The sequence below is a fragment of the Nomascus leucogenys genome, chromosome 1a, assembly GCF_006542625.1.
Source record: "Nomascus leucogenys isolate Asia chromosome 1a, Asia_NLE_v1, whole genome shotgun sequence".
In the NCBI taxonomy this organism is placed as follows: Eukaryota; Metazoa; Chordata; class Mammalia; order Primates; family Hylobatidae; genus Nomascus; species Nomascus leucogenys.
The window spans coordinates 72,133,501-72,153,996 of record NC_044381.1 but is presented as its reverse complement, the minus strand read 5'-3'; the positions used below and the strand labels follow the sequence as shown (position 1 = coordinate 72,153,996).

The window sequence follows — 20,496 nt, the reverse complement described above, 5'->3', positions numbered from 1 at the left end:
CCTAAGAACTACTAGATACAAAAATAACAAAATTTAAAAATGATGGAAAGGGGGGAAAAAAGAGAAGGCTAAGAACTCTAAATCTTTTGAGAGAAAAGGGCAAGAAAACATTTTAACCAAAAAGAGAAGTTTTGGGGTCATTTTGCTGCTTGAAATATATATTACATACCCTTTTTTTGTTTTGTTTTTTTTGAGACAGAGTCTCGCTCTGTCACCCAGGCTGGAGTGCAGTGGCTTGATCTCAGTTCACTGCAACCTCCACCTCACAGGTTCAAGCGATTCTCCTGCCTCAGCCTCTCGAGTAGCTGGGATTACAGGCATGCGCCACCACGCCTGGCTAATTTTTCTATTTTTAGTAGAGATGGGGTTTCACCACGTTGGCCAAGCTAGTCTCTAACTCCTGACCTCAAGTGATCCGCCTGCCTCGGCCTCCCAACGTGCTGGTATTACAGGCGTGAGCCACCATGCCCGGCCCTGTACCTTTTTTTAATTTCTCATCATTTGCTCTTGGGGTAAAACAAAGCAGCTAGCTAAATCAAATCGTCCAACAAGCCTTTTCTCTGATTAACTGAAGAAATCCATCCTCCCTTCCTCTCCTTCCTCTCCTTCCTCCCCTCCTCCTCTCCTCTCTTTCTCTCTTTCTTTTCCCTCTGTGGCCCAGGCTGGAATCTAGTCGGCTCACTGCCGACCCCCTGCCTCCGGCTCCCGTGATTCTCCTGGCCCAGCCTGCGGGCTGCCTGGGATTGCCGGCGCGCGCCACCACCGCTGCCTGCTTTTTCTCCTTTGGCTGGAGGCGCGGTTTCGCCATGTTGGCCAGGCTGGTCTGCTGCTCCTGACCCCGAGTGCTCTGCCCGCCTCGGCCTCCCGAGGTGCTGGGACTGCAGACGGAGTCTCACTCACTCGGTGTTGCCAGGGCTGGACTGTGGTGGCGTGGTGGTCTTGGCTCGCTGCAGCCTCCGCCTCCCAGCCGCCTGCCTTGGCCTCCCACGGTGCTGGGATTGCAGCCCCTGCCCGGCCGCCGCCCCGTCTGGGAGGTGGGGAGCATCTCTGCCCGGCCGCCCCGTCTGGGAAGTGAGAAGCACCTCTGCCCGGCCACCCATCGTCTGGGAAGTGAGGAGCGCCTTTGCCCAGCCGCCCCATCTGGGAAGTGAGGAGCGCCTCTGCCCGGCCACCCATCGTCTGCGAAGTGAGGAGCGCCTCTGCCCGGCCACCCATCGTCTGGGAAGTGAGCAGCGCCTCTGCCCGGCCACCCATCGTCTGGGAAGTGAGGAGCGTCTCTGCCCGGCCACCCATCGTCTGAGAAGTGGGGAGCGCCTCTGCCTGGCCGTCCCGTCTGGGAAGTGAGGAACCGCCTCTGCCCGGCTGCCCCGTCTGGGATGTGGGGAGCGCCTCTGCCCGACTGCCCCGTCTGGGAGGTCTACCACGGAGGCCAGAAGCAATGTGAGGGCTGGATGTGGTGGCTCACGCCTGTAGTCCCGGCGCTCTGGGAGGCCGAGGCGGGTTGATCACTTCAGGCTAGGAGTTCGAGACCAGCCTGGCCAACATGGCGAAACATATGAAAAATACAACAGACAAACCAACCAACCAACCCAGCAACAACAAAACAGGTCTACCCTGGAGTCATACTCTAATTTTTTCTATTTTCCTCCCTTTCTGATCCTTTATCCCACTTTATTTTTCTTCCTCTTCCTTCTCCTTCTTCTTTGTCAAATAGAGGATTGAGTTATTATCATTGATCCATACAAAGTCCCTCTCTCATTCATTTTCTTTAATTCCCACTCCCCATTTCTATTCCCCGTCTTCCCATGTGCAACCTTCCTAATGTTTGATACGCATCTTTTTGTTTGTATGTATTTTTACAAAATGTTTGTTGTTTTGTGTGCAAAAAAAATTAATTAAAAAAAAGAAATCATTGCAAAAGGTTTTCTTGCTAGAGGAGTACAGTTTCTAAACAGTTACAAGTAGGATCATTTGAAAGTCTATGAATCAGATTGAAATAAAATGAGGATTTCTGAGAAATGTATCAAACAGGCCATACATGGTTTTCTTTTCAACGCTATTTTAAAATATGTGAATATAAACTATTGCCTTTTTCATGGCATAAACAACACAACAAGAGTTACTCAAAATCTACTCTTAATTAAACCATTTAATTTTGCAGTAGCCCAAGTCTTGGACTATTTTTTCCCAGCTATGATTATATTCCATTTTTACGTACTTATTTCTATGTAATGATTATAATTTAAATGCACAAAATAAAAAAATTGCTTTACTTTAGAAATATCCAAAAAAAATTGGATTTTCCTTTTGGAAAACCTTATTTCTCACACCAATGCCAAAAGATGACTAACCACATCATAAGGTAGAGGTCATGAAGCATAAATTATTGATCTACACCAATTACAAGCAACATCTTAAGCAATAAATTATATTTAAACCCACAAAGGAGACATCATTTATACCTCCTGGCTGATAGTACAGGTTGAGAATCCCTAATCCAAAAATCCGAAATCCAAAATGGTCCAAAAGCCAAAACTTTGTGAGCTCCAACATGATGACACAAGTGGAAAATTCCACACCCAACCTCATGTGACAGGTCACAGTCAAAACACAGGCACACAACAATGAAGATGACATTGTTAACACAGCAAAAAAAAGTGCTTATTGCTGACATGATGCAAATGCATGTTGGGCTTATTAGAGAACCAGAGCAGCATGCATTCATAACAAAATCATGATGGTTTATAAAATCAAAGAGAGACTTCTAAGACAAAAACTGTTGTTAATGAGACAAGTGACTCTGGCGGAAATATTTTTAAAAGCCATCTAGCAGAATGCCTTCTCTTCCCTAGAGGCCCCATTTCCTGGTCCCTCAATTGATTCTGATGTTTCTTCCAGGCTTAATAAAACAAACAAACAAACAAACAAAAAGTCCAGAAACCTTTTCATCAAAAAATAACATCACAGGTGGGGACTGAAAGCCTAACTTTATTTGTTGATGTTGTTGCTTAACAGCAGATACAGATATTCTGGTGATGCTATTGTGCTTAGTTACCCTGAACACATTATTATTCCACTATATTAATGGTATGTCATACTTTTTACTGTTATTTTTTACTTTTTTCTTATACTTATGTGTGAATAAGTATAAGAAAATGATTGCTTACCAGTATCATATAAATTCAGTTGAGTGTGATGGTGATGCCAAATAACTACAGACTGTGCATATGAGTGACTAAGATTGTGACACCTTTGCTAACACTTCAATGTACACAAACTTTGTTTCCTGAACAAAATTATTTAAAATATTGTATAAAACTACCTTCAGGCTATGTGTATAAGATGTAAATGATGCCGGGTACAGCGGCTCATGCCTGTAATCTCAGCACTTTGGGAGGCTGAGGCGGGTGGATCACCTGAGGTCAGGAGTTCAAGACCAGCCTGGCCAACAAGGTGAAACCCCATCTCTACTAAAATACAAAAACTAGCCAGGTGTGATGGCACACCTGTAATCCCAGATACTCGGGAGGCCGAGGCACGAGAATCACTTGAACGTGGGAGGTGGAGGTTGCAGTGAGCCGAGATCAAGCCACTGCACTCCAGCCTGGGCGAAAAAGCGAGACTCTGTCTCAAAAAAAAAAAAAACAAAAAAAAAAGTAAATGAAACATAAATGAATTCTGTGTTTCAACGTGGGTCCCATCTCCAAGATATCTCATTATGTATATGTGAATATTCCAAATTCAAAAAAAAAATCCAAAATCCAAACCACTTCTGGTCCCAAGCATGTAAGATAAGAGATACTCAACCTGTAGTACAAACATCAAATTGTTTTGAACAGGGTTGGAGGGTTACAAACAAAATCACTTATCCTTTAAAAATTCTTAGTAACTAGTGTGGAAATTTCGTTAGGGGCTTACAGTCATTAACCCTATCAGAGTAAATGCTCCTGAGGGCAAAGACTACACTTTCCAATACAGTTATCTGCATTATTCTATAAAGTAGAATTTCAGCAACATAGACTAAAGGGACATTCAAATGTAGAAGACTGAAAGTAGGCACACTATTAATATTTGGTAAGTAAATTGAGCAGGAGTTTAAAAACAAATGCACAAGGAAATAAAATTAAAATTAAGCATTATTTGAAGATATCTACGCCACAGCCGTACAACGCAAATGACAAATGTCTTGAAGAAAGCCAAAAGTTACACCGAGGTTCATTAATGAAGGCTTGATATGGTTTTCTTCTAAAAGGGAAAAAAACTAAGTTTGTGTCTGCCAAGAACATTAAATTGAATTCACATTGAATCTTCAAGAATATCACTCTTACTTTAATAAACCAAGAAGTCTAACATCCTTTAAAAGTAGAAAGATGGGAAGTTACACTCATTTTTTACAAATTGGGAAGGGAAAGAGGTAGAGATTAATTGTCTCTTCTAAGTTATCAATTTGGAAGGAAAAAAAGCACTAATCAAATTTTCATACAGCATTCTCCATGAATACTAAATAAGCAGTATACATACAAGCACGGGGGTTACTCAAATTCAATTCTAACCAATTTTGACTGAACATCTAAAGATAGAGGGTATTCCTGATTCTATGGGAAACAAAGATTAGTAACTGCCAGACCACTCCTTAAGGGACTTATGCAAGAGTCCAAAATCTTAACACTTTTAACAGGAATTCTCACTGGGTTATGATTTCAGTAACACCAACATGTATTTAAATCACAGCCATTAAACATGAGAAACATGAACAAGTGTTCAGTTCAACAAGTGTTCGGTTAAAGGAACACTTGAAACACCTGAAAAGACCTTTAATGAAATAAAACTTGAATATTTAAGTAGACCAACAAATGAGCTGGCAGGGAGATTTTAATTGCTAAAATACCTTTTAAAGAGGCATGTTCTCCTTCTTGTTATGCCCCTTAAAAGGGGATGGAGGAAATCCCATGAAATGTTCATAAAGGAATTTTTTTTTTTTTTTTTTTTTAAAGAGATAGGGTCTCACTATGTTGCCAATGCTAGACGGCAGTGGTTATTCACAGGCACGATCCCACTACTGGTCAGCGTGGGAGTTTTGACCTGCTCTGTTTCCAACCTGGAAACCTCCCTTCACCCCACCTTAGGTAACCTGCTGTTCCTCGACTCCCAGGAGAAAGAACAATTTTTTTTTTTTTTCTGAGACGGAGTTTCGCTCTTGTTGCCCAGGCTGGAGTGCAATTGCACGACCTCGGCTCACCGCAACCTCTGCCTCCTGGGTTCAAGCCATTCTTCTGAATCAGCCCAAGTAGCTGGGATTCCAGGAATGCGCCACCACACCCGGCTAATTTTGTATTTTTAGTAGAGACGGGGTTTCTCCATGTTGGTCAGGCTGGTCTCAAACTCCTGAACTCACGTGATCCGCCCACCTCGGCTTCCCAAAGTGCTGGTATTACAGGCGTGAGTCACTGCGCCTGGCCGGAACAATTCTTGAAAGAAGCTTTACAACTCCTCATCTTTGCATTTTTTTTTTTAACCTCACCTGGCCAGAGAGAATGTTCTCTGCATTTTAAAATAGGACAATTAAAAGCAGGATAAACATAGTAAAGATTCACAAAATAAAACAAGACAACTGCAGTAAGAACCAAGGTGAGGCCAGATATGGTGCTCAAGCCTGTACTCTCACAGCATTTTGGGAGGCTGAGGAGAGTGGATCACTTGAGTCCAGGAGTTCAAGACCAGCCTGGGCAACGGCGTGAAACTCTTATCTCTACAAAAGATACAAAAATTAGCTGGACGTGGTGGCCCATGCCTGTAGTACCAGCTACTCGGGAGGATGAGATGGAAAGATTGCTTGAGCCTGGGTGGTTGAGGCGCAGTGAGCTGAGAATGCACCACTACACTCTAGCTTGGGTGACAGAGATCCTGTCTCAAAAAAAATAATAATAATAATAACAACATTTTAGGTAACCACAAACACTCAAAATCCAGAGGCTAGGTCCCTGAATCAAATAAAAAGGAAGAAAATAAATCATTCGCTTTTTTTTTTTTTTTTTTTTTGAGACAGAGGTTCACTCTCGTTGCCCAGGCTGGAGTGCAATGGCACAACCTCGGCTCACTGCAACCTCCACCTCTGAGTTCAAGAGATTCTCCTGCCTCAGCCTCCCGAGTAGCTGGGATTACAGACATGCACCACCATGCCCGGCTAATTTTGTATTTTTAGTAGAGACAGGATTTCACCATTTTGGTCAGGCTGGTCTCGAACTCCTGACCTCAGGTGATCTACCCACGTCAGCCTCCCAAAGTGCTGGGACTGCAAGCGTGAGCCACCACACCCAACCCATATACTGTAATTTTTAAGTGAAAAAAAATTTTATACCCTACAGTCTTAAAAATACATGCAATTAACACTAGGCATGGTAGTGCACGCTTGTAAGTCCTAGCTACTCCAGAGGCTGAGGCAAGAGGATTGCTCGAGCCCAGGAGTCTGAGGCTGCAGTAAGCTATGACCGTGCCACTGCACTCCAGTCTGAGCAAAAGAATGAGACCCTATCTCTAAAAATACATACACATACACACACACACACACACACACACACACACACAGACACACACACACACTTAGAATGTAAAGTCACGTTTTAATTTTAGGAAAAGTTATAACTTCCTACCAGCTAATAAATCAAAAATGTGAACTCTCTAGTAAGGTTAATTTTTTTTGGACTTTAATAACCAATTTTATTATATTTACCTAAAAGAGGGGAAAACACAAAGTGTTAAATAAAAAGAATAAATTATTGGCTGGGCATGGTGGCCCACGTGCCTGTAATCCCAGCACTTTGGGAGGCCAAGGCAGGCGGATCACGAGGTTAGGAGTTCAAGAACAGCCTAACCAACATGGTGAAACCCCATCTCTACTAAAAATACATTAGTCGGGCATGGTGGCTGGCTCCTGCAATCCCAGCTACTCAGGAGGCTGAGGCAGGAGAATCGCTTGAACCCAGGGGGTGGAGGTTGCAGTGAGCCAAGATCGCACCACTGCACTCCAGCCTGGGCAACAGAGTGAGACTGTCTCAAAAAAAAAAAAAAAAAAAAAAAGAATAAATTCTTAAAGACTGCTATTTGCCAAAGAATATAATATCTGTAAAATTATGCTAAAAGAAAAAGTGATGGAAATATAACTAATATGCTTAACATAATACCTGGCATATAAAATAGCTTGTAATAAATAGGCTGTGAAATTCCACGAGTTAAAAATGTTGGTGTATTTTTTTAGCTTTTTATCAATCTAATCATAGCCTATGTTAAGTAAAACACAGCAAAGAAAATGTCAAATGAAAGACGATTCAATAAAGCATAAAGCTCTAAGGCCCTCTCTGGACTTATTTTCAGGAAACATTTCGATAGTCCTTTGTTCCACAAATGAGCTAAAATATAGTGATGATGGTAGAGCTCTTCATCCAAGAAAGAAGACAGCCTGAACAAGAGAAATCTATTCCCTAGGGTTAAAGTGACTGGGGTTTGTAAAAAAAGTACTGACAACCTCCAGAGAATAATCCTGATGACTGAACTTGAAATAAAACCTCTTGCCCTACTTTGGAAACAAGTTTGCCTCTCCTGGTTTCCGGACAATAAAGCAAAAGTGTCCTTTGAGACTACCTTATGAAACTCAAATTTCATCTTCAGAAACTCCAGCTAATCAATAATTCCCTATTCTGTAGTTCCAAGAATGATTCTACAGTTTCAAATAAACTACTCTACAAACAAAATTAATCTTTTTAATTGTCATAAAGCAAATGAACACCAACTCCTACAAATGAATCTGCTAAAAAGTGTCTAAGTTAACAAGCAGAGTAGAAAACACAGCAACTGCTTTTCTCCGGGAACATTGTCTACAGTCACTCAGAATGGTCCAGTGTATGACATACAATCATCAGCTTTCCTACAATACAGCTTTCAACAGAAATAGGGTGTCCCCAGCCCCTGGCAATAGAACTGTTTACCAACCAAGAAGGTTGGGAAAGACACAAAATTGGCATGTGGCATGTGCCCAGACAGACTTTGAGGGGTTTGTGCCGTGAGACTTAAAGTTCTTATAAGGTTGTCTACAATGAAAAAACATGTCAGCAGGCCCTATCGTGGTCCAATGTGTGCTAAATGAGTCCATGACAGGATCAAGGGTGCCTTCCTTATCAAGAAGCAGAAAATCATTGTGAAAGTGTTGAAAGCACAAGCACAGAGTCAAAAAGCTAAATTTGGCCAGGGGCAGTGGCTCAGGCCTGTAACCCCAGCACTTTGGGAGGCTGAGGCGGGCGGATCATGAGGTCAGGAGATCAAGACCATCCTGGCCAACATGGAGAAACCCTGTCTCTACTAAAATACAAAAAATTAGCCAGACATGGTGGCATGCACCTGTAGTCCCAGCTACTCGGGAGGCTGAGGCAGGGGAATCACTTGAACCCGGGAGGCGGAGACTGCAGTGAGCCGAGATTGTGCCACTGCACTCCAGCCTGGCAACAGAATAAGACTGTCTCAAAAAAAAAAAAAAAAAAAAAGCTAAATGTAAAAATAAAACTTATTGGCATAAACAATTTCAAAAAAACGTAAAGCTACAAATTTACATAGCCCAGCTATGTCCTTTCTAAAGATAAGGAAAAGCTAAGCCTTCAATATGTGCCTACCATTCAGGGATAATATATGAAGCTTAGAATTTATTAGGGGAGATAAGGCTCATTACATGTGAAACAATTAAAGAGCAACAAGCAACAGTATACAATGAAATGCCAACATGCTGAGTGGCTAAGTACTCAATATACACCACAGGAATGTGGGAAATGGTAAGGATGTTACAGAGGGATTGGTGAGTCCAACAAGGTTTTATGGGAATAGACTTCATAAAACAGATGTTATATTTGGAGAAATCAAAGGAGAAAGCAAGGCTGAGGAAACTGCCTGAATACCAGGTTTATTGCAGGCAGTCCCAGAAAATGGAGAGGAAGGGTGGGACTATCTTATGACGTCTAAATCTAGAGCAGGTTCTCATTTGGAGAGTAACATCATCCCACTGGAATTTTTGTCCAACTAACCTGCCAACTGTGTATAAGATTGAAGGGGGCAAATATGGAATTATAAAAAACCGTCACAGAGACAATTACAGAAATCTAAATTCACAATGATCATTGGTCTAGATCTGTGCTATCCAACACAGCAGCCACTAGCCACATGTGGCCTTTGGCACCTGAAATGTTAGTAGTCTGAACTGAGATGTGCTTTTTTTTTTTTTTAGGAGTCGGGTCTCGCTCTGTCATCCAGGCTGGAGTCCAGTGGCACGATCATAGTTCACCATAACCTAAAACTCCTGTGTTCAAGAGATTCTCCTGCCTCAGCCTCCCAAGCAGCTAGGACTACAGGCATGGGCTACCATGCCCAGAGGGATATGCTTTAAGTGTAAAATGCACACTAGATTTCAAAGATGTTATATGAAAAAGAAGACTGTAAACTATTTCAGTAATTTTTATATTGATTTCAATGTGAAATCACGTTCTGGATATAATGTGTTAACATATTTTTAAAATATTTTTCACCTGTTTCTTTTTCCTTTTTTAATGTGGCTAACTAGAAAATGCTAAATTACATACATACAAGGTTCATATTATAGTCATCCCTCAGTATCCATGGCGGATTGGTTCCAGGACCTCCCTTGGACACCAAACTCCATGGATGCTCAAGTTTCTGACATATGGCTGGGCGCGGTGGCTCACACCTGTAATCCCAGCACTTTGGGAGGCTGAGGCGGGAGGATCACGAGGTCAGGAGATCGATACCATCCTGGCTAACACGGTGAAACCCCATCTCTACTAAAAATACAAAAAATTAGCCGGGCGAGGTGGCCGGAACCTGTAGTCAACAGGAGAATGGTGTGAACCTGGGAGGCGGAGCTTGCAGTGAACCAAGATGACGCCACTGCACTCCAGCCTCGGTGACAGAGCGAGACTCTGTCTCAAAAAAAAAAAAAAAAAAAAAGTTCCTAATATAAAATGGTGTAGTATTTGCATATAACCTATGCACATTCTACCGCATACTTTAAACTCTAGATTACTTAAAATACCTAATACAATGTAAATGCTATGTAAAGAGTTATGCTGTACTGTCATGACAAGAAAAAATATCTGTACATGTTCAATACAGATGTAATTTTTTTTCCTCAAGTATTTTCCATCTGAGGTTGGTTGGATCCATGGATGATAAACCCACAGATTAGAGGGCTATTTCTACTCAACAGCACTGCTCTACATAGTTATCTCAACTTTTCTGATTCTCCCATTCCCATTTTTTAAAACATTTTTAACATGTACCCACAAATATGATGTGATATATACATGTATGTATATTTATCATGTACTAATATATTTTACATACATATAAAATGTATATAAATACTAGTAGGATGAGAAGAATAAACAGAAGTTTCAACATTTTTCTTTCCACAATCCAATGGACTAATCCACACACTACCACACTGGAGGTTTAAGATATTATCAAAGAGACTAAACAGAAAAAGGCAAATGCAAATGAAAGTTTCACTAAAACTTAATGACTGGTTGACCATGGAAGTAAAGGGAGAGGATGGACATAATGCTATTTGCTACTCAATATCTACTGGCTCTTTATTTAGGGGCACTTAGCAAATTCTTCCAGATCCTGCCATCCACTGCTTGATTTTCCCTTGGAAATCCACTTCCTCTCCCATGATGCTGGTTAGGAGGGAATGGCCCCCAGCTCCAGAGGTAGGCCCAGGCTGGCTAAACTAATTAGCAAATCCTATTTCTCTTGCCTTAATGGTTGATGCAGAAATGACAACATAACCCAAAGTCAATGAGACACAAGAATACATTTCTTGAGCTTCTAGGAAGAGAAACTCTCTTCTAGCAGTGGTTCTTAAGCTGAGGCTCACACATACTCCAAGGGTTTATATATAGAATTCAGGGTGTCGTTAAACTGAGAAGAACAAATTACATCTTTAACCTCTAACTGAAATTTAGCATTTCCTTTCACTTTGAATTCAGCCAAAACACCACAATAGTATTATATTAGCAATAGCTGTTCATTTTGTCACCAGTAGAAATCACAGTTTATTTTTCTATCACATGATCTTTGGTTGCAGATACCTCCAAATAGTAATAATACTCATCACCACTCAGAAATTATTAGACCCCACTAAATATATATATACATATATATACTTTTTTTTTTTTTTTTTTTTGACGGAGTCTCACTTATGTAGCCCAGGCTAGAGTGCAGTGGCACGACCTCAGCTCACTGCAGCCTCCGTCTCCCGGGTTCAAGCAATTCTCTGCCTCAGCCTACCAAGTAGCTGGGATTACAGGTGCCCACCACCATGCCCAGCTAATTTTTGTATTTTTAGTAGATGGCGTTTCACCATCTTGGCCAGGCTGGTCTCCTGACCTCATGATCCGCCCTCGGCCTCCTAAAGTGCTGGGATTACAGGCGTGAGCCACCACGCCCGGCCTTCACTAAATCTTTTTAATAAAGAAACAGGGTGGGCATGGTGGCTCATGCCTAAAATCCCAGCATTTTGGCAGGCCAAGGCAGGAGGATGGCTTGAGCCCAGGAACTCGAGAGTAGCCTGGGCAACATGGCGAGACCTCATCTCTACAAAAAAATTAAAAATTAGCTGGATATGGTGGTGCGCACCTGTGGTCCCAGCTACTTAGAAGGCTGAGGTTGAGGTAAGAAGATCACTTGAGCCTAGGAGGTTCAGCTGCAGTGAGCCTTGTTAGCACCACTGTTCTCCAGCCTAGGCAACAGATCAAGCACCTGTCTCAAAAAAAAAAAAAAACAGGTATTACCAACAATTTTTTAAAATACTTTTATAACTACATTTTAATGTAACTAGTTTTCTTTGTACAGTAGTCCTATGTATTTTCCCGGACTTGATAGCATGAGGTTGTAGGGCTTGAGCTGCAACAAACACGTTGTGAACACAAAGGGACCAAAACCACGGAAGCTGAGCTCATTAAATAAAGGAAGACAAAGATGAGGTCTGATCACGTAAGTATAACTGAATCAAGCCTCAACTTTGGACTTTTTAATATTGTGAGCCAGTGAATTTGAGTTGGTTTTCTGTTACATCAGCATTAAAAAATCTAAATGATACAGTTTTCAATAGTTTCTACCTCAGAAAACTGGAACAATACCCATGCCTTTGGAATGAAAAAGAAAACTTAGAAAAAGCTTAACTTTGTCACAATGAGGGAACCTGGGGAAAATTGAGTTCAGTTCCTCACAAACTGAATGTACTGCAGACTCAATAATCCAAAAAAGCTCTCACATGCACTTCCTGTTTTATATATGGGCAATGCTTAGGTTTCACCTATGACCTAAGTATAGGCAAGCAGACATACCTGCATAAGATACAGAGAACAGAAAGAACAGTCCTACCCAAGTAAGTTAAACTTCTGGTAGCGGCTTTCTGATTCAACGACATGGTTCTTGGTGCAGTAGCCCCCTTGGCAGGCAAGCTCTGCAGTGTCATTCAGGGGTTTGTTTCTTGAAGTTCGGACTGATCTGTTCATTCAGCCCGCTCAAAGTTTACCTATCTTTCTCTCAATAAATCCTGTTTGCTACAACTACTTAAAGCAAATGCTCTTGCTACAGGATCCTGAATAAGTCAAAGTAAAAAGGGATATACAAAAGAAGCATCTTCTTAGTAGTCAGAAACCTAACAAGAGTTAACAGTTTATGAATAAAAATGTAGGCATGACTTGGATAGAATTGTAGCTGAGAAGCCCTAAGAGGTAAGGGCTGGATTATAAGAAGGAATAAAGGTTCAAGAACAGAACATTAGATAGTCTGGATCTGGAAGAGAAAGAATTGTCAGAAAAGCTGAGAAATTAGAGATAAGCAAAGAACTAAGAGAAGAGAGAACTCAAAACACGAGGTCTTCTATATTACTAAGTACCAAAGATGACAAACAGGATAAAGATTTAACAGAAAGATCTGTGAAAAACATTACTTCCTTCCTCAAAAACTATCACTGAGTACAAAATAATATTCAAACTCCTTCCAAAACCTGGTCCCAACCACCTTGTCTGCTACTGTTCCTTTATACAAAAGCTTCTAGTCACAGTCTTTAAAAAAATAAAATAAAATAAAAAATTCTTCTCTGGATCCTTAAATAAAGGCCTGTCCTTGTTCGTCAGGCTGCTACAAAATACCTTACACTGTGTAATTTTTATACAACAGAAGTTTATTGCTGACAGTTCTGGAGACTGAGAAGTCCAGGATCAGGGCACTGGCTGATTCAGTGCCTGGTGAGGCCCTGTTCCTCAGAGATGGCACCTTACACGATGGAAGGGACAAAGAGCTCCTCAAGCCTCTTTTCCAAGGGCATTAATCCCATTCATGACTTAATCACCTCCTAAAGGCCCCAGCTCTTAATACTATCACGCTGGGGATTAAGTTCCAACATTTAAATTTTGAAGGGACACCAACATTCAGACCTTAGGCCTAATTCAAGACCCACTTCTAAGAAACTTGCCTCCTCTGAATTCATGTAACATTTACTTATCTCTCTTCAGATACCTAATTAAAACCCAAACTAGGCCTGTGGTACATGCCAGTTATTCAGAAGGCTGAGGATCACTTGAGCCCAAAAGTTCAAGGCTGCAGTACACTATAATCGGGGCTTTGAACAGCCACTACACTCCAGACTGGGCAAGATCTAGTCTCTTTAAAAAATAATAATAATTTAAAAAGCAGCCAGGCATGGTGGCACACACCTGTAGACCCAACTACTCAAGAGGCTGAGGAAGGAGGATGGCTTGAGCCCAGGAGCTCAATGTTACAGTGAGCTATGATTGCACCACTGTACTTCAGTCTGGGCAACAAAGCGAAGACTGTCTCAAAAAACAAAAGATTAAATCATAGAGAGAGCAAGGGTTATGTTCTTCATTTCTTTATACTCTGAACACGAAGCACAATGCGACCCTAATGTACTTCTAACAAAGTAGATCATTTGAACAAGTAGTTTCAGAAGAAACTAGTAGAAATATGACTGCAGGAGATTAAACAGCTAATGAAATTAAACTAGAAGATGCAGGAAGGAACTTTTTGTGGTGATGATAATGTTCTATATCTAGACAGGGATATGGGTTAACACAGATGTACGAACTTGTTCAAACTAAGGGAATGGTATACATAAGATTTGTACATTTTACTATACACAAGTTTTGCCTAAAAACAAGTAAACAAATAGTTAATAATAGGCATGGGGAAATGTCTAGGTGTAAAGTATACTTTGAAATACAACAAAAACAAAAGGACTGATGAATGGATAGACCGATAGTGAGGCAATAAAGCAAATATACCAAAATATGACTAACAATATAGGGGTGGTGGGTATTTAGGTATGCAATGTACAAACAATTCTTTCCACTTTTCTGCAATGAATGAAATGTTTCACTATAAAATCTTCCAGAAAGAAAGCAAACACTGGAAATGAAAGCTGTGAGAGGCTTGCGTATTTCCCAAGTTCATCAATTAAAGGATTGACTTTAAAGGAAAAGAAGGTATATGCATGCCTGAGAACGGAAAGAAAAGGAGAACAGGTATTCGGGTTGTCCCTCTTTTCTATGCATCTAATTTTAGATTGCCTATATAGACTAGTTCTGGCCTTGAGCACTTGTTCTTGCCTCTAAGGAAACCCAAACTCACTAAGTTGCATTCATTCTAGCACAATCTCAATCTGTGGTATCTACGCCCTTGTCTGTCTTGGGCTATGATAAGCCATTCCCTATTCTTTTTAACTGAGTTTCTAATACCTCCTTAAATTGACCTTTAACACCTCTGGCCAATCTAGCATAACATAAATAGTTTATCTTTTTTTTTTTTTTTTTGAGACGGAGTCTCACTCTGTCACCCAGGCTTAAGTGCAGTGGCGCCATCTCGGTTCACTGCAAGCTCCGCCTCCTGGTTCACACCATTCTCCTGCCTCCGCCTCCCAAGTAGCTGGGACTACAGGTACCCGCCACCACGCCCAGCTAATTTTTTGTATTTTTTTTTATTTTAAGTAGAGATGGGGTTCCACTGTTTTGCCAGGATAGTCTCAATCTCCTGACCTCGTGATCCGCCCGCCTCAGCCTCCCAAAGTGCTGGGATTAAGGGCATGAGCCACTGCACCTGGCCAATAGTTTATCCTCTTGACTCAACTCTAGCCTCTCACACCCAAGACCCACCATAGCAAGGCAATGTTAAAACAAAGGTTAAGGGTCCTTGCAAGAAGGACATATCATCTCTGTGTCACAGTCCCTAGCTAAGTACCTGGCACAGAAATATTCAAAAAAATGTTTGTTGGATGAATGAAATCCATACCTAATAATGCAATAACCACACTTACATAGCACTTAGTTTCATATTTAACCTACATTCTACTGAGGGTAGGAAATGTACATGTTAGGTTTCTGAAGCTGAATATTTTAAAAGGAATTAATGAGAGCCTCTTCTGTGGAGCATTAACTAGAAGATGGAGGTGGGAATGAAAGGTTGATAAGTTCTTTTAACCAACACTAAGAAACAACTACCCTGTATTAATGCTCTCCTGGAAAATACAGTATGTCATCAGCTTCAAAATACCATAAGCGTTAACTAAAGGGGAGAAGATAAATTATGCAAAGATAAGAACTGACAGGAATTCAATTTCCAGATGACCTAAATGCATTTCGAGTTAATCTGCTCTTTTTTGTTTTTGTTGCTTCCAAAGGACTGCAGATTATGCACTTGCTGAATTTTGCCTTTGTCACACATGACCTAACAAGGAAGGCATTCATCATACCATAGTAGCTTCCCTCAAGTATCTGGTTCTAAACAGCTGCAAATTTTGGAAGATAACACTAAATGATGTCTCTAAAGATAAGTATGTTCTCTCCCAAACACATATTAAAACAAGATTAAAGTTACTAGAATATAAAAACTGTCAAATTAAGCTAGCTGAACATAAATTAAGTTTAAAAAATAAAGTAAAAATTTTTAAGAATTTAAATCCTAAATGTTAATAAAGTAACTGACCCAATAAACACATCCTGAGGAATTTCTACAATACAGCACTCTCATTCTTGACATTTGCTTTTATCCATCAGAAAGATGGATAACAAACGACTGTTTAATTTAGTGCCTTCAAATTATATAAGTGAATAAAATGACTGAAAATAATAAACCAATCTCAAAATTAATTTCCATAAAACCATTTATATGAAGTAAAAGCTGCTTCCCAGACCCAAAACTGGAAAGCATGGGTGAAAAAGATCCTGCCAAAAATAGAAACAGACCGTAAAAATGTTTCACACGAGTTCTGGCTTGTTAGATAATTACAAACCAACACTCACAAGCTGGCTTTTTAAATATCTGTCATTGTTCCTCAGTCACATCAGTATGCACTATGACATTTATTCTTCACCTATTAACTCATTTTCCATGAGGAAAAATAAAAACTTCCTAACTGCTAAGCAAAATAGAGGCGAAATATGCATTGCCGAAGAGCAGGTATCTCCTTATCAGCTGTAGGTCTTTCAACTCTTACTTAGTTTGACTTTCAACCTTTCCCATTAATACTAGTACACCTGGCCGAGAACGGTGGCTCACACCTGTAGTCCCAGCACTTTGGGAGGCTGAAGTGGGCGGATCACGAGGTCAGGAGTTCACGACCAGCCTGGCCAACATTGTGAAACCCCATCTTTGCTAAAAATACAAAAATTAGCCGGGCATGGTGGCACGCACCGGAAGTCCCAGCTACTCGAGAGGCTGAGCCAGGAGAATCGCTTGAACCCGGGAGGCGGAGGTTGCAGTGAGCCCAGATCGCACCACTGCACTCCAGCCTGGGCGACACAGCGAGACTCCCTTTCAAAAAAACATAGAAAAAAACTAGTACACCTAACTTACATAGAGCCGTGTAGCCGGCCCCAGAATGGCTACCGCTCCGGAAAGATACATGCAAGCGTCCATTTTGGACCTCCTTCAATTGCATCACATAGTATCTTGCCAAGATTCTTTCGTCTTAAAGGTTGACTAACACTCTCAATATCAGCAGTTGCATAATAATTCAAGTGCCTCTCAGTCTCTGGTGATCCAAAGGCTCAAATTTGTATCTTTTATATAAAATTTTGTATACAAAATTTGTATATACAAAAAATAATTTGTATACAAAATTCTATCTTTAGAGACTTCACTCAACACTGTCAGCATAAAATTCCTAATTTCTTAAAAGAAGGAAGAAAAAACCAGAACAACTTTCAGTAGCGCACACAATGCTGTCAAATTCCCAAGGTTGTGGTGAGGATCAAAATAAGATGTACAGGAAAGCCCTGTTTTGTGAACTTCCAGTCAAATCCAATAGTACCTAACAGGGGTAAATTTTTGCTTTTATTTCCTGCCTGAAAATGGGCAAAACTTCCAACTGCATGTTGATGTAAAACCCAGAGAGACAGGATCTTATCAATCACCTCTAAAAGGCAAATGGGGAGCAGGAAGTATTGAGAGAGAGAGAAAAAAAAAAACCCTACCATTACAAGTCAAGGTCAGTGAGGAAGGTTTAAGGACTTCTACCCAAGCTTCCTGCTAAAGACTAACTATGCTTCAAGTTTAAGCCACCTACCTTTTGAACTAGATTCCATTTACATTATTCTACAGAGGAGGAAACGAAAAGTACTGATATGCTGGAATACCTGAAGAGGGTCACTATGACAAGTGACTAGCTTCTCTTCCAGTTAGATCTCTTTTGAAAGCTTTGGAAGAAAAACAGTATTCATAGACAAATCATTTTTTTAATTCTGTAATTTCATATTTAAAAGCACTACAGACAAAATTTTAGTTACCTATCCAGACAAGCGGTCCTGGAATATGTTATTATATTAAGTTATAGCCAGGTCTTAGTAAGAAAGCAAGACAAAGGCTTGTTCTGACTTCTAAACCATGGTAGCATGGGGTGGTAGCATGGTAGCATAGGGTGGGATAGATAACCTGGATAAATTAACTCCTCAGGTAATTATTATTTAAGACAAATGTTGGATTAATTCAAACTCCTCCCTCCCTTTACAACAGCAAAAAAAATCATGTAAGATCCACTCTCCCTCCTCCTGGCCATTTTCTAACAAAAAATGCTAACAAGCAGATAGATGTCCAGTTAAAAAAAAAAAAAAAAACAAGTAAAGCAAACTGATTTATCAGCACTAGAAGTGGTTCTCTTTTTTTCAGTAATTCTGATCGCAAACTATCAAACTATGAATTTAGCTTCCTAAAAGGCTTTTTACATTACACCCTCCAAAAAGCCTCCTACCCTGACTTAAATTTTTCGAAATCAAATGTCTTCTACTGAGCTGTATTCGCAACGCTTGCTGGACAAGAAGTTAAAGAAATTGACAACTATTACAATAAAACTGCAAAATGCTGATATCGAACAACTTTCGATTCAAATCCACTGCGATTCCAGGCGTTCGTGGAAGACAACTTCCTTTTTCTCCCCTGCGGGTCCCCCCGGTCCTTCCGCGAGCCCAGGTCCCCGCCCGGGCCTGCAGTGACATCCCAGGACCCATCTTCTGACGTCACAGACACGCGGACCCACAGCCCTATGACTTCATCGCGGACTGAGGACGAACCGCAGTCGACTTGCGCCAGCCCAGAGGCTGGGGAGGCGTCCGAGCCTCCGTCCCGCCTCGTCGTCGAGGAAGGTTAAGGACAAGCGCCAGCTCACCTGCGCTGGGGCAGGGAAGGGCAGAGTGGCCGAGCCCGGGCGGGCGCGACAGGGGCGAGGCGACCCCAGTCCAGAGGCTAACTTCCTCACCGCCCTTGGTCCCGTAGGTGGGAGCGCCGGTCCGGTGCCCGCTCACGGCCTATCCGTGATCTCTTCAGCTTCAGCCAGGACCCAGGACCCCGCTCCCTACCCGCCCGACCCTCCGTGGCCCGCGGGGGCGCTCAGCACCCGGGCAGTGCGCGCGGGGAGTGCCGCCCCGGAGGAGGCGCAGGCGGCCCGGTCCTTGCCCCGGACCCGCGGGCGGCGCCCCCGCCCCTGCCCCCACCCGCCCGGCGCCCCGGGAGCGCAGGCAGGCGGCGGGAGGGGGCGGGGAGCGGCCACGGTGGCCGCCGCCGGACCCCAGCCGCGCGGCCCTCGCGCCACGCCCCACCTCGGCCCGGACCCACCTGCGCTCCTGCCCCGGCCGCGGCCTGGCCCGGGGCTGCACCAGCCCGATGCGGTGGTGGCGGCGGCAGCGGTGGCGGGAGGCCTGGCTCGCTCCCCACCGCTGAGGCGGACCGAGCACCCAGCGCGGCGCGGCGGCGCCCAACGCTCGCCCCGAAACCCATTTGTTTGGCTAAAACGGAGTGACGTCACGCGCCGGCCCAATCGACGGTTAGCCGGGGGAGGGGCCACGGATCCAGAGTTTCACGGCGCCCCCTGCCGGACACTGGGGGCGGCAAAGGGGAAGTGAAAAGGGAGACCTGGATGACTCGTCTGCGGCCCCCAAGTGGTAGAGAATGAAAGTTTGGGCACAACTGTAGGGAAAGGAATCAAACTCCCCAGGCCAGCCAGAAGGGTAGTGACGCCAGGGTTCAATCAGCAGACATGTCAAGTTTATGAATATTCGTGGGTGGACCTGAAGCTATAAATGGTCTTAGATACTATTAGATAACCTAGTAGACCTGGATCCTCATATTGGTTCTGCTGCTAGCTTGGAAGGCTGGGGTTCAGAGTTTCAATTTGTAAAATGACAAAATTGGAAGGGTCCCTTCTGACTCTTTCCCATGCAAATCATGGCAGGGATACCTGTCAGAAAGTAGATAAACGTTGAGGCTGACACGAAACTGTTAAAGTCTGTAGAAGCTTAAGGGCTGGTTAATGATGGATATAAATTTTTAACACTTTATATTCAAATCAGAGGGCCAGTGAGGAACTTTTGATCCCCAACCTTTAAGCTTATCATTGTTTTCATTGTGAAAGTGATATTAACCACATTGAAAAACATGAGGACAATGTATTTTCTTCTAGACCTTTTGCCCCATCACATATATTTTACTACACTGTAATAGTAGTTGTACGCGATTTTACATCCTCTTTTCACTTTTATAAACATTCCTCATATTTCCACATAAGCTTCATAACCAGTTTAACAGCTGCATAAAATTACATTAAGTGGACATAAAATTTACTGCATTAATTCTCTATTTTTGGACATACTTGTTTCCTTCACTTTTTGCCATTATAAAGAAATCATAGAACATCTTCATGAATGTAGATTTTTAAAGATACCCAAAAGTGAAACCACTAGGTGAAAAAGACTATCAACACTTTCACAGTTACTAATACAAACTGCCAAATGATTTTTAAAAGGTTGTACCAAGTTACACTTAAACCAGCAACTTTGATTTTAGCCAGTCCTTAACAAAAATAATTTTGTCCAATTATAAAACTACTGTTGTAAAATATATGTGTAAAATCTTAAATATTAAAAC

The 20,496-nt window shown here is 42.0% G+C and overlaps 1 protein-coding gene across 1 annotated transcript in view; it reads right to left on the bottom strand.

Moving 5' to 3' along the window:
- The window catches only part of FBXO34 (F-box protein 34), an 83,728-nt gene extending 64,305 nt beyond the window's left edge, over nt 1-19,423 (bottom strand). The window contains exon 1 of the mRNA XM_012504499.2: nt 19,189-19,423. The gene's annotated coding sequence lies outside the window, so the exon portion shown is untranslated. The remainder of the gene's footprint in view (nt 1-19,188) is intronic.
- Nucleotides 19,424-20,496: the final 1,073 nt, after the last annotated feature.